Below are 17,134 nucleotides of genomic sequence, written 5' to 3'. Positions count from 1 at the left end.
ACATAACCAAAGTCATACTTTTAGGTTTATAATATTCAAAACTATGAATATTGAAAGATCATTTATAACATTCAAAACTATGAATATTAAAAGATTATACCAATCATATCGGTCTTTTGTGAAGTTTTGGTGGCTCTGAAAAGAGCCGTTCAGTCTGCAGTTGGAGAACCTTTTCTGTCTCTTTTTTAGAAACTATAGAGTCCTTTCTTGGACTCGAGTATGATATCAAGTCCAGACTAGGACCCGATGCGAATGATGAAACCTGACTAGGTTTGAAAAACATCAAGGCCGTTGGCCCAATATAGAAGGGCTCCGTAAGGCATGAAAGCAATTATTTATTATTAAGACTGTGAGTCCTCTCTTGGACTCGAGTTTGATATCAAGTCCAGACTAGGACTTGATACCGAATGATGAAAACCTGACTAGGTTTTAATCTTGACGATGGTGACTCGCGAGTCCTCTACTGGACTCTGAATTTGATAACGAGTCCTGACTAGGACCCGCTACAGAATGACGTTTCTTACTGAGAACATCGCTATTTATCATATATCTGCTGCACTCTCATTGGTCGGTAAACCGGGATGCCTGATTGGACGGTAAGATTGGCTAATCGCGGGCTCGCTAAAATGGCCAATCAGAGACGATGCTGTTTTTCTCGCCGTTTCTCGTTTATCTGCGTAGAATCGGCTAACCTCTTAGCATCATATACAATGGTAGGCTTACCATTCATATATAAAACCTTTTTTCCTGTGGTTTTCATTTATTACTGTGACATTCAGAACTTTGAATATCTTAAATTTAGAACGCCTTACCAAAAATAGAGAAACCTATACTTAGTGCGTAAACACATCATCACTTTAAAACATGTATAGGTCTGCATGTTTTTAAACTTAAAAACACTATAAATATTTCTTATTATAAGTAATAACTATTACTTATAAATAAAATATCCATGCCGACCGGCTTGGATAAAAAGCATACAGTTAGCTAGACAAGCCTGTTTCGATCCTCAAGGGATCTCATCAGTAGCACTGTTAAGGTCTATTTCTGACCTATGCATTAAGTAGAAATTATAAATAATTTCTACTCCTCAGAAGACTCACTGGTTAACCGACTTTCTTTTTGAACTTTTAGTGGCTCTGAAAAGAGCCGTTCATTTTCTGGAGAATACTTTCCGTAATATCTCGTCATGATAAACTTATCACTTTTGAAGGGTAAAAGCTGTCCCTTTCACAAACCTATATAAAAGTAAACTTACTTTTTAGAACTTTCGGTGGCTCTTGAAAAGAGCCGTTCTTTGTGTGATGGATCAAAAACATAAACTTTGTTTTTGGTAGAAGGAAAACTGTCGTTTTTAAGCGATACTAGGTTTTCTGGATTTGGTATGAAGTTAGGCCATTCCCGAGTGCTAGAAATTCTTGATTCGATCATTTGTAATCTTACAAATTCATAATTGACTGTTCTGCTTTCTTAATTAAAAAAGTCCGTTGCTGACTTTTTAGTTTATATTTTGACTGTTCCTCTTACAGTCTGATGTTTTTATAATATTCTTGCGATTGACCTCAATCACTATTGAATGCAATTACTTTGCACGAAATATTTCTATAGTACTGCCCTCACGTGGGCTAAATTAGATATTGATAGGCTTACTTAAGATCTAAGCTCGGTTACAAGTTAACCTGACCTCACTGGGCTAGACACAAGCTTTAAAATAGGTTAAAACCTTCAACGAGGGATTAACTGCTTACGAACCTATAAGGTCCATGCGTCAATACTATCCCCCTCCTTCAAACCCGCACAAATGGCTGCATACCACTTCCACCTTCCAACCGGTGGTATCGCTACAGATGGGGTTAAAATAACAAAATTATAAAAAGGCGAAGGGCACAGAGGGTACCTGCTTCCAGTAATAACCTTGTTATAAAACTTTAACCTTGCTTTAAAAATTAGAAAATCTTCTGCTGAGAAATTCTAAATTATATACTAACAGCCTATTGAAACCTTATCTTGGTTTCTAAAAAGAAATATCTATACATAACCAAAGTCATACTTTTAGGTTTATAATATTCAAAACTATGAATATTGAAAGATCATTTATAACATTCAAAACTATGAATATTAAAAGATTATACCAATCATATCGGTCTTTTGTGAAGTTTTGGTGGCTCTGAAAAGAGCCGTTCATTCTGCGGTTCGAAAACCTTTTCTGTCTCTTTTTTTAGAAACTATAGAGTCCTTTCTTGGACTCGAGTATGATATCAAGTCCAGACTAGGACCCGATACCGAATGATGAAACCTGACTAGGTTTGAAAAACATCAAGGCCGTTGGCCCAATATAGAAGGGCTCCGTAAGGCATGAAAGCAATTATTTATTATTAAGACTGTGAGTCCTCTCTTGGACTCAAGTTTGATATCAAGTCCAGACTCAGACTTGATATCGAATGATGAAAACCTGACTAGGTTTTAATCTTGACGATGGTGACTGCGAGTCCTCTACTGGACTCTGAATTTGATAACGAGTCCTGACTAGGACCCGCTACAGAATGACGTTTCTTACTGAGAACATCGCTATTTATCATATATCTGCTGCACTCTCATTGGTCGGTAAACCGGGATGCCTGATTGGACGGTAAGATTGGCTAATCGCGGAGCTCGCTAAAATGGCCAATCAGAGACGATGCTGTTTTTCTCGCCGCTTCTCGTTTATCTGCGTAGAATCGGCTAACCTCTTAGCATCATATACAATGGTAGGCTTACCATTCATATATAAAACCTTTTTTCCTGTGGTTTTCATTTATTACTGTGACATTCAGAACTTTGAATATCTTAAATTTAGAACGCCCTTACCAAAAATAGAGAAACCTATACTTAGTGCGTAAACACATCATCACTTTAAAACATGTATAGGTCTGCATGTTTTTAAACTTAAAAACACTATAAATATTTCTTATTATAAGTAATAACTATTACTTATAAATAAAATATCCATGCCGACCGGCTTGGATAAAAAGCATACAGTTAGCTAGACAAGCCTGTTTCGATCCTCAAGGGATCTCATCAGTAGCACTGTTAAGGTCTATTTCTGACCTATGCATTAAGTAGAAATTATAAATAATTTCTACTCCTCAGAAGACTCACTGGTCGACCGACTTTCTTTTTGAACTTTTAGTGGCTCTGAAAAGAGCCGTTCATTTTACGGAGAATACTTTCCGTAATATCTCGTGCGATAAACTTATCACTTTTGAAGGGTAAAAGCTGTCCCTTTCACAAACCTATATAAAAGTAAACTTACTTTTTAGAACTTTCGGTGGCTCTTGAAAAGAGCCGTTCTTTGTGTGATGGATCAAAAACATAAACTTTGTTTTTGGTAGAAGGAAAACTGTCGTTTTTAAACGATACTAGGTTTTTCTGGATTTGGTATGAAGTTAGGCCTTTCCCGAGTGCTAGAAATTCTTGATTCGATAATTTGTAATCTTACAAATTCATAATTGACTGTTCTGCTTTCTTAATTAAAAAAGTCCGTTGCTGACTTTTTAGTTTATATTTTGACTGTTCCTCTTACAGTCTGATGTTTTATAATATTCTTGCGATTGACCTCAATCACTATTGAATGCAATTACTTTGCACGAAATATTTCTATAGTACTGCCCTCACGTGGGCTAAATTAGATATTGATAGGCTTACTTAAGATCTAAGCTCGGTTACAAGTTAACCTGACCTCACTGGGCTAGACACAAGCTTTAAAATAGGTTAAAACCTTCAACGAGGGATTAACTGCCCACGAACCTATAAGGTCCATGCGTCAATACTATCCCCCCCTCCCTTCAAACCCGCACAAATGGCTGCATACCACTTCCACCTTCCAACCGGTGGTATCGCTACAGATGGGGGTTAAAATAACAAAATTATAAAAAGGCGAAGGGCACAGAGGGTACCTGCTTCCAGTAATAACCTTGTTATAAAACTTTAACCTTGCTTTAAAAATTAGAAAATCTTCTGCTGAGAAATTCTAAATTATATACTAACAGCCTATTGAAACCTTAAAAAAAAAAAAAAAAAGAAATATCTATACATAACCAAAGTCATACTTTTAGGTTTATAATATTCAAAACTATGAATATTGAAAGATCATTTATAACATTCAAAACTATGAATATTAAAAGATTATACCAATCATATCGGTCTTTTGTGAAGTTTTGGTGGCTCTGAAAAGAGCCGTTCATTCTCTTGTTCGAAAACCTTTTCTGTCTCTTTTTTAGAAACTATAGAGTCCTTTCTTGGACTCGAGTATGATATCAAGTCCAGACTAGGACCCGATCGAATGATGAAACCTGACTAGGTTTGAAAAACATCAAGGCCGTTGGCCCAATATAGAAGGGCTCCGTAAGGCATGAAAGCAATTATTTATTATTAAGACTGTGAGTCCTCTCTTGGACTCGAAGTTTGATATCAAGTCCAGACTAGGACTTGATATCGAATGATGAAAACCTGACTAGGTTTTAATCTTGACGATGGTGACTCGCGAGTCCTCTACTGGACTCTGAATTTGATAACGAGTCCTGACTAGGACCCGCTACAGAATGAGCGTTTCTTACTGAGAACATCGCTATTTATCATATATCTGCTGCACTCTCATTGGTCGGTAAACCGGGATGCCTGATTGGGACGGTAAGATTGGCTAATCGCGAGCTCGCTAAAATGGCCAATCAGAGACGATGCTGTTTTTCTCGCCGTTTCTCGTTTATCTGCGTAGAATCGGCTAACCTCTTAGCATCATATACAATGGTAGGCTTACCATTCATATATAAAACCTTTTTTCCTGTGGTTTTCATTTATTACTGTGACATTCAGAACTTTGAATATCTTAAATTTAGAACGCCCTTACCAAAAATAGAGAAACCTATACTTAGTGCGTAAACACATCATCACTTTAAAACATGTATAGGTCTGCATGTTTTTAAACTTAAAAACACTATAAATATTTCTTATTATAAGTAATAACTATTACTTATAAATAAAATATCCATGCCGACCGGCTTGGATAAAAAGCATACAGTTAGCTAGACAAGCCTGTTTCGATCCTCAAGGGATCTCATCAGTAGCACTGTTAAGGTCTATTTCTGACCTATGCATTAAGTAGAAATTATAAATAATTTCTACTCCTCAGAAGACTCACTGGTCGACCGACTTTCTTTTTGAACTTTTAGTGGCTCTGAAAAGAGCCGTTCATTTTCGGAGAATACTTTCCGTAATATCTCGTAAGCGATAAACTTATCACTTTTGAAGGGTAAAAGCTGTCCCTTTCACAAACCTATATAAAAGTAAACTTACTTTTTAGAACTTTCGGTGGCTCTTGAAAAGAGCCGTTCTTTGTGTGATGGATCAAAAACATAAACTTTGTTTTTGGTAGAAGGAAAACTGTCGTTTTTAAGCGATACTAGGTTTTTCTGGATTTGGTATGAAGTTAGGCCTTTCCGAGTGCTAGAAATTCTTGATTCGATAATTTGTAATCTTACAAATTCATAATTGACTGTTCTGCTTTCTTAATTAAAAAAGTCCGTTGCTGACTTTTTAGTTTATATTTTGACTGTTCCTCTTACAGTCTGATGTTTTATAATATTCTTGCGATTGACCTCAATCACTATTGAATGCAATTACTTTGCACGAAATATTTCTATAGTACTGCCCTCACGTGGGCTAAATTAGATATTGATAGGCTTACTTAAGATCTAAGCTCGGTTACAAGTTAACCTGACCTCACTGGGCTAGACACAAGCTTTAAAATAGGTTAAAACCTTCAACGAGGGATTAACTGCCCACGAACCTATAAGGTCCATGCGTCAATACTATCCCCCCTCCCTTCAAACCCGCACAAATGGCTGCATACCACTTCCACCTTCCAACCGGTGGTATCGCTACAGATGGGGGTTAAAATAACAAAATTATAAAAAGCGAAGGGCACAGAGGGTACCTGCTTCCAGTAATAACCTTGTTATAAAACTTTAACCTTGCTTTAAAAATTAGAAAATCTTCTGCTGGAAATTCTAAATTATATACGAACAGCCTATTGAAACCTTATCTTGGTTTCTAAAAGAAATATCTATACATAACCAAAGTCATACTTTTAGGTTTATAATATTCAAAACTATGAATATTGAAAGATCATTTATAACATTCAAAACTATGAATATTAAAAGATTATACCAATCATATCGGTCTTTTGTGAAGTTTTGGTGGCTCTGAAAAGAACCCGTTCATTCTCTTGATTCGAAAACCTTTTCTGTCTCTTTTTTAGAAACTATAGAGTCCTTTCTTGGACTCGAGTATGATATCAAGTCCAGACTAGGACCCGATGCGAATGATGAAACCTGACTAGGTTTGAAAAACATCAAGGCCGTTGGCCCAATATAGAAGGAGCTCCGTAAGGCATGAAAGCAATTATTTATTATTAAGACTGTGAGTCCTCTCTTGGACTCGAGTTTGATATCAAGTCCAGACTAGGACTTGATGCGAATGATGAAAACCTGACTAGGTTTTAATCTTGACGATGGTGACTGCGAGTCCTCTACTGGACTCTGAATTTGATAACGAGTCCTGACTAGGACCCGCTACAGAATAGCGTTTCTTACTGAGAACATCGCTATTTATCATATATCTGCTGCACTCTCATTGGTCGATGGCCGGGATGCCTGATTGGACGGTAAGATTGGCTAATCGCGGAGCTCGCTAAAATGGCCAATCAGAGACGATGCTGTTTTTCTCGCCGTTTCTCGTTTATCTGCGTAGAATCGGCTAACCTCTTAGCATCATATACAATGGTAGGCTTACCATTCATATATAAAACCTTTTTTCCTGTGGTTTTCATTTATTACTGTGACATTCAGAACTTTGAATATCTTAAAATTTAGAACGCCCTTACCAAAAATAGAGAAACCTATACTTAGTGCGTAAACACATCATCACTTTAAAACATGTATAGGTCTGCATGTTTTAAACTTAAAAACACTATAAATATTTCTTATTATAAGTAATAGGTAATAACTATTACTTATAAATAAAATATCCATGCCGACCGGCTTGGATAAAAAAGCATACAGTTAGCTAGACAAGCCTGTTTCGATCCTCAAGGGATCTCATCAGTAGCACTGTTAAGGTCTATTTCTGACCTATGCATTAAGTAGAAATTATAAATAATTTCTACTCCTCAGAAAACTCACTGGTCGAGCCGACTTTCTTTTTGAACTTTTAGTGGCTCTGAAAAGAGCCGTTCATCTTACGGAGAATACTTTCCGTAATATCTCGTGCGATAAACTTATCACTTTTGAAGGGTAAAAGCTGTCCCTTTCACAAACCTATATAAAAGTAAACTTACTTTTTAGAACTTTCGGTGGCTCTTGAAAAGAGCCGTTTTTTGTGTGATGGATCAAAAACATAAACTTTGTTTTTTGGTAGAAGGAAAACTGTCGTTTTTAAACGATACTAGGTTTTTCTGGATTTGGTATGAAGTTAGGCCTTTCCCGAGTGCTAGAAATTCTTGATTCGATAATTTGTAATCTTACAAATTCATAATTGACTGTTCTGCTTTCTTAATTAAAAAAAGTCCGTTGCTGACTTTTTAGTTTATATTTGACTGTTCCTCTTACAGTCTGATGTTTTATAATATTCTTGCGATTGACCTCAATCACTATTGAATGCAATTACTTTGCGAAATATTTCTATAGTACTGCCCTCACGTGGGCTAAATTAGATATTGATAGGCTTACTTAAGATCTAAGCTCGGTTACAAGTTAGCCTGACCTCACTGGGCTAGACACAAGCTTTAAAATAGGTTAAAACCTTCAACGAGGGATTAACTGCGCACGAACCTATAAGGTCCATGCGTCAATACTATCCCCCCCTCCCTTCAAACCCGCACAAATGGCTGCATACCACTTCCACCTTCCAACCGGTGGTATCGCTACAGATGGGGGAGTTAAAATAACAAAAAAAATTATAAAAAGCGAAGGGCACAGAGGTACCTGCTTCCAGTAATAACCTTGATTCGCATCAAGTCCTAGTCTGACTTATAAAACTTTAACCTTGCTTTAAAAATTAGAAAATCTTCTGCTGAGAAATTCTAAATTATATACTAACAGCCTATTGAAACCTTATCTTGGTTTCTAAAAGAAATATCTATACATAACCAAAGTCATACTTTTAGGTTTATAATATTCAAAACTATGAATATTGAAAGATCATTTATAACATTCAAAACTATGAATATTAAAAGATTATACCAATCATATCGGTCTTTTGTGAAGTTTTGGTGGCTCTGTTAAAAGACCCGTTCATTCTCTTGATTCGAAAACCTTTTCTGTCTCTTTTTTAGAAACTATCAGAGTCCTTTCTTGGACTTCGAGTATGATATCAAGTCCAGACTAGGACCCGATGCGAATGATGAAACCTGACTAGGTTTGAAAAACATCAAGGCCGTTGGCCCAATATAGTTTACTTTTTATATAAAGGGCTCCGTAAGGCATGAAAGCAATTATTTATTATTAAGACTGTGAGTCCTCTCTTGGACTCGAGTTTGATATCAAGTCCAGACTAGGACTTGATGCGAAATGAAAACCTGAAAAATTCAGAGTCAGTAGAAGGACTACGTTTTATATATGAATGGTCACCATCGTCAAGATTAAAACCTAGTCAGGTTTTTCATCATTTAATATCAAGTCAACCTAGTCTGGACTTGATATCAAAATTCTTCTAGTCAGATATATCATTCAGAGTTTAGAACTCGAGTCAATCAAGATTAAAATTATCGCATCAAACCTGGACTTGATATCAAAGAGTCAAAGAGGACTTCACAGTTTAATAAAAAATTGTTGATATATTCAACGGACCTTGATGAAACCTAGTCAAGATCGAAAGGTCCTAGTCTGGACTTGATATCAAAAGTCAAGAAAGGACTCTATAGTTTCTAAAAAAGAGACAGAAAAGGTTTTTCAAGAGAAGAATTTCTCTTTTCAGAGCCACCAAAACTTCACAAAAAGAATGATTGGTATAATTTTAATAATAGTTTTGAATGTTATAAATGATCTTTCAATATTCATAGTTTTGAATATTATAAACCTAAAAGTATGACTTTGGTTATGTATAGATATTTCTTTTTAGAAACCAAGATAAGGTTTCAATAGGCTGTTAGTATATAATTTAGAATTTCTCAGCAGAAGATTTTCTAATTTTTAAAGCAAGGTTAAAGTTTTATAACAAGGTTATTACTGGAAGCAGGTACCTCTGTGCCCTTCGCCTTTTTATAATATCATCATCCACTTCGAAATATAAAAAAAAAAAAAATTGAAAAAAAAAACGTAAAAAAAACCCCAATTTAGTGAGTGCCAGGCGGCCCAGTCCAGCGTGGTGACAACCCTGGGCCTGACTATTAATAAGGGCCCATGCTACTAAGTCAGATACTATCTTGGGGCTTGAAGTTACTATCTTGGGGCCTGAGTTACTAAGCCAGGCCTTATGGCCTAATCCTTTCATCAACCAATATAGCAGTTACTCATGGACTGTCTTTTGGAACTTGAAGGAGAGCAATAAATAGCTCTTCATGAGCCTTCAAGGAGAGCCGTTTCACATGTCAAACATCACTCTCCTATATCAGATTTAAGGGGGTACTACACCCCTGGCCAATTTGGTGCCTAATTTTGCATTTTTCTCAAAAATTATAGCACATTTGATACAAGTAAGATATGTATATTATAGGGCAAGGAGTACAACTACGGTACTGCACTGAAAATTCAGCAACTCAAGGCAAGTAGTTATTGATTTATTGATCAAATACTGGTTTTCCCTCATTTTTTATTGTAACTCCACAACTGTTGTTTGTGCTGAAATAAAATTTCCAGTGCAGTAGTTGTAGTCCTTGCCCCTATAATATACATATCTTACTTGTCACAAATGCACTATAATTTTTGAGAAAAATGCACAAATATGCACAGAATTGGGCAGGGGTGTAGTACCCCCTTAAGGAGAGCAGTAGAGATCAATGCTCTCACTCTCCTCAAAAGGCAGTCCCTGGTTAATCATAGTACATGTACATACCAGCTTTTTGTTGTACCAGTACTGTTGAGTTCATCACTATACATTCTGATTAAAAGCCACCACCTCCTGAAAACAGTTGCTGCAACGTAACTGTACAGTTCACATCAAGTTGACATCACTGGTATCACCTAGTTGGGAAAATTCAAGAAACAAAATATTAAAATGGAGAAAGCGTTTTACAAGAACAAGCATGTTTCACTGTGCCTCCAGGTTTCTGAAATTGGGCTGCTCCATGCTGCAAGCCCCCGAGTTACCTATATGGGAGGCCTAAGTACGGTCCCAATTCAAAATATATTTATGGAAATTGTTTTACCATTTATTTGCACACAAAAGTAAACTCATGGATTTACTGCGCACCTTTTAGATAAAGATTTGATCATTGCATCTGTGTGTGACTTGTATGGCATGCGAGTTGTGTTGGAGATCAATGGTGGTGCATCCGTAGTGCACGTAGCACACGTATTGCAATTTGGCATTTTGCCCATTCATGCCTAAAGGCTAAACTATGATCAGCTCATCATCATGTGTGAGATGGGAGTCAGGACTAACTATAAAAAAAAGCCCAAAATTTTCCGCTTTACAAATGTCAAATTCGCTTTTTTCCGCCTTGTAAATTTTGCGATAAAAAATTTTCACAAAAAAAGCCTTACGCCTTAACATTGGAGATTGTCAATTTCGCACAAATAGCATTTGATTTAAGCATTACTTGCGACCACCTGCATGGCAGTGCGTGCATGCCATTCTACATACACATATATCAATACCATGTTGTTTCTTGTTACAAGTCTTATTTGTTCCACATTATAAAAAACGAACAAACTTAAGGTGCCCTCAAAGATCATGTTGTCCGCCGGGTTGTCTGCATCCCAATTTAAATGCATGAATGTCACTCTCCTCAAAAGGCAGTCCCTGGTTACTCATTGTACATACCAGCTTTTTGTTGCACCAGTAGTACTGTTGAGTTCATCACTATACATTCTCATTAAAAGCCACCATCTCCTGAAAGCAGTTGCTGCAACTGTACAGTTCACATCAAGTTGACATCAGTATCACCTAGTTGGGGAAATTAAAGAAATAATATCTTAAAATGGAGAAAAGTTTTACAAGACGGGCCTCTAGACTTCTCGCGTAAATTCACATAATCATGCGCCAGTCCTGCATTACACAACGCACAACTAGCGTAAAGCATTCATACACTCCTATCAAAGCAGCCAATCAGAAAAGTATGAAACATGCATTGATTGTGTATATTGTGCATTCTGCGTAGTCTACGGCAGTGTTTCATGCGTGTTCGTGTCACATAGGATTGATTCATTTTTCGGGCGGGTTTATATTTGGTTCTAATTTCCAACATTTTGAGTGATAATTTGTTACATAAAAAAAGTTAAAATTATGTGTTTTTTTCTTGTCGTGTATGACATGCGCTTATTTTGGGGGGCTTTGGGGGTGCCAGCCCCCCAGGGTAAAAACAGGGGGCAGTGAAATTGAAGGGGCTGCAAAAACAGGGGTGGCAAAAACAAAAACAAAGGGGGTGGCAAAAAGAATTAATAAATAAAAAGGGCAGAAAAATTTGATAAAGCATACACATTTTTGAAAAAATGTTGCTATACATCAAAATGTGTTGCTTTTAGGGTGCTAGCACCTGAAATCTTTTTTTTTTTTTTTTTGCTCTTCACTTTTTCAAACAACCGGAAAAAAAATGGGTCAACCTTTTAGGGCTGTTGAGGAAGGGCAGCAAAATTTAATTTTCTTCAGCCCCGGGTTGGGGCGGCCACAGTAGGCCCTACGCCACTGTATGAAATAGATTAATAAACACATATTACTTAGGCCCTATTGCTCGAGAAATTAGGCAAAATAATGCACTTGCGCTGATGTCGATTCGTCTAATTTTGTCTTCCCCTTTGGGGCTCATGCATTAGACGATCAGCATCAGCGCATATGCATTATTTTTCGAGCAGTAAGTATCGCATTCATAATTACCTATAATTATTGAACCCCAGGCCTTGTTGCGTTTGACTTTTTTGGTGAGCGATTGCTCGCCACCGCTCGCCCCAAAAAATTTCTAGTGAGCGATTTTCCACCGCCATGGACACTAAATATTACTCGCTGCGAATCTCACAAAATCAGCCAGCGAATTAAGTGTTAAAACGATTTAGAAAGGTACAAATATTTAGTGCCTTTCGCGTGCATTTGAACGTGAATTTTAAAACCGAAACTCTTATCTGAATATACCCCAATATGAATAAGTGTATTGTGAAAATTCAACCATTCGCGTACCATCATTCGCGTACCATCAACCACTCGGCTTTAAAATCTAGACAGCAATGCCTGGCGCTCAACTGCGTGCATGCCATATCAAATCAATAATATTGATACAGGCGGTTGTTTATGACTGATGTTTTTTCGTGGCCTGATCCCGGGCCTGGCCTAGCCTACAATATAAGAGTGAATCAGTCATGAGTCACAACACTGCTCTTGTTTACGGTGTAAAAGATGGCCTTATAAACCATGCACACTACACTTGAAAATAATTGAAATAACTTCAGCTTTTATACTTACATTGTTTACCACCAGTGCCACTGCACCGCACCGTGAACGCCGAGGCTGTGCATAGTCAGTGCATCCATGTCACTGTGGTCTGAGCGTGGTCTGTGGCGACGATCTTTCCTTCTCAAAATCAAGTTAAATATTGCGATCTGACGGTGTGCAATGGACTCAATATGTTACAAAACCACAAAAGTTTCACCATGATGACTAAAAATCGTGCAAAGTTGATTATTTTGGTTTAAAATGGGAAAATTGTAAAACTACTAATGGCGGACGCATCAGAAATTTTTTTAAACATCAGCTACCAAATTTGCTGGCAAAGAGGTTTATTCCTGCATCGGTACTCAGCTGTTTGTTTTCAAGCTCGCTTTATGTGTAGCGAACAAAAGCTACCCAAATCAGCCAAATGTCGGGCTTTAATCAGGGCTCCGTTTGTCTTTATATTCCCATGGTAGCATCATGAACAAAGAATGGGGCACAATAGTAGCTGAAAGCAATGACGTAATCAAAATCTACTAAATATTCATATTTTAGAATTTTTCACTGCACCAATATTGGATTGCTGAACGATTCAGTCCTCACCATCAGCACAACCCGATGACCGTGCGTAGATGTTGATAGGACTGGAGGATTCAGTCTAGATTTGGGCCCCGCCCCATACAGGCTTGCCCCCCCTGGAAAAAATCCCAGCTACGCCACTGTAGTGGCCCGGGACTAATGGTTCAGCCAAAAGCCTTGTATTTTAAGACAAAATAAGACATTTACAAAAATCTGCAATTTACGGGCCGCGCCTGTACTGACAGTATATAAATTAGCTACGCTACGTGTATTTGAATGGGGCTCCAACTTCATCAGTACTACTGTTTTCTTTGTTTTTTGCCAAATTTTTCATTTAAAAATACCAAATGACAATTTGAATGACTTATCCTTCACTTTTAAGCAATTTCTAAAAATTTTTTTTTTTTACGCTTTCGCTGAATTTGGTTCAATTGCATTTAAATTAGATTTTTACAACAACCAGTTTTTTTGTTTTTGTTTTTTTTTGGATTCAGAAAATTTTTATATTTTGATGCTATAAATGTGTGCAATAGAAATTGAATGTATTCTGTTAATACCTGCCACAATAAATCTGAAGTTCTTCAACTTTGCTAAGAAAGACCAACAATCCCTGCACTTTTGACCCATGCAATAAACAGAGCTGACACTTGGACAATTAATAGCCAAGTGCTCTATAACACTGTGTCCAAGCTATTATTTATTAGTCCTGAATGACATAATAAGATGTGGAATTAGACCTCCTTCAATTCTATCAAGTTAAACTTGAAATTCTAGAGCAACTAAGTCAAGGGACAAAACCCTTCAGATGAGTAAACATGAACTGACCGACTGACCCACTGACCACTGGCCCTTTTAAATAAGACCAATGGCACTCGGGTTTTTTTGTGTTTTACATACATGTACATATTATGTGTTTTTTGGCATGTCATTTATAAAACAGCACATGATGTTCCATAAATAGAAGCAAGATACTAACAAAATTGAGGAGCAAAATTTGACATTTTAGAGGGCAAAGCCACAAAAACAAGTTTGTTTTCTGTAGTAGGCCTGAAAACCAAAGATGCAAGATGTATAATTTTTATTTAAGGTTATTAATTATTTTAAACTGTTGTGATTTGGTAGTTCACAGCATCTTATGAATGGTAGTGAGCTTTGGCAATAACTGCATTGCTCAATTCATAGTGAGCATGTAGAAGAATTAAAATATCACAGATATACTTTGGTGCTGCGGTTCTTGAGTTACGTTGTAAAGAGGTCTGAAACAACAACACTTTTGTAAAATGTCCATAACTCATTAAAAACAATAAATTAAGCAAGTTTGCAAAGTATACGATTTGTAGAATGAACTTTTGCAAAGCATCAAGGTGTTAATTTTCAATAATATATTGATCTAGATAATGAAAATCGATTTTAGGTTGCTTCGACCAACAATACCTCGTCTACCCTTAATATCATTTATTTTTAGAATCTTTAAAAAACTGTTGTCATTCATTACTTGCTTCAAAATGTTATGTTTTCTGCATTTCTCAAATAAAAATGCAAAATGCAATAAAATGCTTCACCCAAAACAAAATGGAGCATACAGGGAAACAAAGTTTAGTGTTATTTTTAGACAAATAATCACTGTAATCTCAAACATGCTCATCTACCAGTAAACAGTTCTTTAATCTCAATATGTATGCACATTAAAAGAACGACCTTTGAACAAGTTGGGTACAAAACTCATACCCCACAAACTTCAGGTCAAATTTTGAGATATGCTTGTCAATAGAAGTTACTGAACTGTATCCAAAAAATGAGACCTTTTTGGCTCACAGTGCATGCCCACATCCACACTAATATCTGTCTCAGGTAGAGGGCAGTATAACACATAAATGGACAATGATCTGTTATCTGATTGTAAACTTTCAACCAATCAAAACACTCCTAATCCTATGATATCAAGCAGTTAAACTCTTAGCCAATTTATTACAACTATCCAAACTCTTATTTTGCAAGTGTCAACTTGCAAATTTAATTTAATTTAATTTAATTTAATTTAATTTAATTTAATTTAATTTAATTTAATTTAATTTGTTTGATAAATTTAGTGATATATTTGATTTCAATTCAATGTTTGATAAAAACAAATTTCATTTAATTATGAGTGCTAACGCTCATGATACAGTTCATGTACGGTAATTGCTAATTATGTTAAATCTGCATTTGATCTACGATCATCAATAAATTGATTTAGTTTTTCAAGTGTTTTCATTTCTTAGTAGTAGTAAGAGTATGAGCGGCGTGAGCCGCGAATATTCTTACAAACTAGTAGCACCCACCAAAATGCTCTTTTAAGTATGAGGTGTCCTCTTATGGCCATCTGTCTTGGTCTCAAACTTGTCATCAACTCCAACTTGTTTCTCTATAAACCTGTCAACAACAATTCCTTTGCCTAAGAGGTTATCTACATGTAGGGTCATGGCAGGTAACTGGGTATAATCATATATGGTATAATTTATTGAGCAAAGTAGATGGTCATTGTATGTGTCCAGATTTATCATGTTTATACACTTCTAGTGCCCGTTTCTATTCATCGTTATGTATTCTTCTCCCGTGCATTATTTTCGCGAACTACCCTTCACAGCCCAAATTATATAAACCTGCACGCTAAACAATGCATTATCTAAAACCTGCACGCTAAACAATAGATTCTAGATAATACGTGCACGCTCAAATACTAGAAATACTACTTTCACATAACCATAAAGTAGAGTTAGGTGGCGCTTTAGACACAGAGATCACATAACTATATAATTGTCTGTTCGATATATAAAAAAAAAAAAAAAGTACGAATATACATTCTGTGGTGTTAAAATGGTATAGTTACAAACGGTGTTCTATAATAGTGTACAATTACCGAATAGGGTGCAACTCGCTAGACTTGAGTCCAGTCCTCGTTCACGGAGTTTAGGATTAGGGTTTGGGTTGGGATAGGGCAGTCTTGTAATAAGACTAGTAGAGTTGCACCCTTGCAAATATCATTGTCATAAATTATGATTAATGACCTCAAATAAATCAAACATCAAATGAGAATAATCGAGCTTCTATTAATTAAAAAGGGCCAAAAACAGGTGGATCATAATTATACAAGATGACACCATTGCAAAATATTCAGCATTTTACAAATGAAATACATGTAGGCCTATATCTAAAATAACATAGCCGGGCCTGGAAACACACACTAGCGCATAATATCATGATCATGCTTTATAATACCATAGGCCTTCAAACACATGTGTTTGAAGGCCTATGATAATACTGAACAAATTGTTAAATCCCAATGTCGTGTGTTTTAATAATAAGTAAATTTAGTTCAAATTATAGAGCTATAAAGTCCAGTTGATATTCACCGTAGTACTAGTCTGACATCTAAATCGATCGTTTCCAACTGGTTCAGTGCTCTCTGTGTTGAAAACGATATTAAATGATCACAACATAAAGTCAAGTCAATTAAACCATGCGTGAATAAGTTACCTAAGTATGACGTATGGCTTAATCGATACCATTGATTACAGGGATTGATTTTCTTTACCAGTTAAATGCTACGTAGCTGGTCAATGTCCTGACGGTGTTTTTAAAATGTAAGATATTTTCCCTAATATTAAAACTAATATAATGAATGCAGAAATTAATATTGCCTATTGTTTTAATAGGCCTACACTCAAAGTGTATGACGGATAATGTACTCGTGCAAATGCATTCGTCAAGATAATTGCACTTGCCATGGAGTTATTGCATTTAGCTTTCGAGCCTATCGGCTCTCAAGCTAAATGCAATAACTCCACGGCGTCTTGATTATCTTGACGAATGCATTGCACTCAGTTCATTATCCTTATCATAGTTTGACAGTTTGTTGTGTGACAACCTTAATTTATTTTCTCCCTATACATTTTTGCCTTGC

General features: G+C 36.3%; 1 protein-coding gene and 1 long non-coding RNA gene across 2 annotated transcripts in view; both read right to left on the bottom strand.

The window, feature by feature from the left end:
- LOC140161631 (uncharacterized) overlaps nt 1-17,134 on the bottom strand; it is a 153,298-nt gene that overhangs the window by 46,484 nt on the left and 89,680 nt on the right. The window lies entirely within an intron of this gene.
- Nucleotides 10,066-12,873, bottom strand: LOC140162462 (uncharacterized). Its single transcript, XR_011860295.1, has 3 exons — nt 12,646-12,873; nt 11,017-11,139; nt 10,066-10,214 (listed from the first exon to the last, which is right to left on the bottom strand). It is a non-coding gene; the product is annotated as an uncharacterized lncRNA (long non-coding RNA).

This window comes from Amphiura filiformis, chromosome 10 (genome assembly GCF_039555335.1).
Source record: "Amphiura filiformis chromosome 10, Afil_fr2py, whole genome shotgun sequence".
NCBI lineage: Eukaryota > Metazoa > Echinodermata > Ophiuroidea > Amphilepidida > Amphiuridae > Amphiura > Amphiura filiformis.
This window is presented reverse-complemented; position numbering and strand designations above follow the sequence as displayed.